Source organism: Penaeus monodon, chromosome 22, assembly GCF_015228065.2.
Source record: "Penaeus monodon isolate SGIC_2016 chromosome 22, NSTDA_Pmon_1, whole genome shotgun sequence".
Taxonomy (NCBI): Eukaryota; Metazoa; Arthropoda; class Malacostraca; order Decapoda; family Penaeidae; genus Penaeus; species Penaeus monodon.
In genome coordinates, this window is record NC_051407.1 from 26,084,282 (window position 1) to 26,086,008 (window position 1,727).

General features: G+C 37.6%; 1 long non-coding RNA gene across 2 annotated transcripts in view; it reads right to left on the reverse strand.

The window, feature by feature from the left end:
• Positions 1–109: 109 nt before the first annotated feature.
• The window catches only part of LOC119587601, an 8,511-nt gene continuing 6,893 nt past the window's right edge, over positions 110–1,727 (reverse strand). For both annotated transcript variants that reach the window (XR_005230011.1, XR_005230012.1), the window contains exons 2-3: positions 533–692; positions 110–179 (exon numbers count right to left, since the gene is read on the reverse strand). This is a non-coding gene — a long non-coding RNA (uncharacterized LOC119587601). The remainder of the gene's footprint in view (positions 180–532; positions 693–1,727) is intronic.

Below are 1,727 nucleotides of genomic sequence, written 5' to 3' on the forward strand. Positions count from 1 at the left end.
TGGTGATTGGGAGCTCAATGCCTGGGCGTCGTTTCTTTTCTGGCATTTGTGCTTAGAAGATTCTGCTAATTTTTGCAAGGGTTTGCCATTTCGAAACCAGGAACCAACATCCTCATCATTGCCAGCTTCTGAGGCGGGGGGTGTAATGCTGACCGTTGCTTCATCCTTTACAGTGTTGCCTGAAAATTCACATGATCATAAAACAAAATGAATAAAAAAATCTCAAACAAAAATGGAAACAATGACATAGACACAATGACATTGTATTATTTTCCTTACTTTCATACCAACCTAAAAGAATGTTTGTTTGTTTTTGTCTTTAAAATGAAATTAGCCATGTACAAGCTAAAGGAAATAATATTTTATGGTACTATGAATCAATTAGCTCACTGACCATGCCAAATCACTGAACAAGCTCTACACAGAGATCATAATATAAATTGAAAATAAATAATGTTACATATTGTTGACTTATATTCCTCTCTGTAAGACATGAAAGTTTTGCTCTTGAACTATCCTTTAGATGCCATACCATTGTGCTGTGGTGTTTGGCCAATGCTCTCGCTGGGCTGGTCTTTTTCTGTCTTTAGTCCTGATGCACTTGTCTTCACAGTTGCTTGTGGCTCCAAGTCAAAATTCTTTTTATCCCAGCCACTTAAGACATTTCCCATATCCAGTAAGTTCCCCTCCACCTAAATAAGACAATGAAAATAATGAGATTATATACTTGAGTACCACTGAAAGTAGAGTAAACATATTCTACTTTCATATAAGATGGTCACAAATAAAAAGAGAAAATGTAATATTTTGCTTTTTTCACTTCAGGGGAGAAAAATCAACAACTGAAAATGTAAACTATGCTTTATCACAATACCCATGATAAAAGAAGTATGTTTGTATGTATGTACAGTCTTATCTTATTGTGGGACCTGGGGCGGCCTTCATTTTCTTTGGCAAATTTAAGGATTGTCCTTAAAAAGTCGATTCTAAAATTTGTTTACGACTCGCACTGTTGCCAAACTTCAAAGTTAACACATTACAGCCATCTCTGTCAGGCCTAGGCACATAAATCATCTAAGAATGACCTGGGGAATTCTTTGCCTACATCCTGCTAATTCTTTCACAGGCAGTGATGACCTATAGTCTCTGATCATCTTACTCCTTCTAAATATCACTGAATACTTATAACACCATGAAAACATTTTGAAGCCAGCCCAGCGGTGCTAAGCCTAAGGGAAGTGTAATTGCAATGTAACCAAAACAGTAGGCTAGGCAGTTGGAGGTGGCTCAGGAATCATGATTGAGTCTAGATAGTGGGACCCAGGATTAAAAAAAGCACATCCGGACAAGTGGACTCGATCAGTGGACATGCCCTAGAAGCAACATCAGAGACAAACTACTGGCTAAACAGATTCAATTGCAAACTAGTTGTTTAGCCAGCAGTCTGCCTACCTTTAGTGTTACTTCTTGGGTATGCCAGCCAATCAGACCTATGCATCTGGACATGCTCTAACTTGTCATTTCAACTTTCAAAATAACCTAATCTGAAACTGGTAGGCTCTCTATAGTGCTGGGTAAACATGACTTTGGCTCTTTTGCAATAGGTTTATACCTTTTTTTTTTTTTTAAGTTTAGTGTTAGGCTATAAATGTGGTTACTTTAGACATGAGGAGGAGGTTCCAATGCTACTTAACACCGCCAGGAAAATGCTGTGTTTTTTTTTTTTT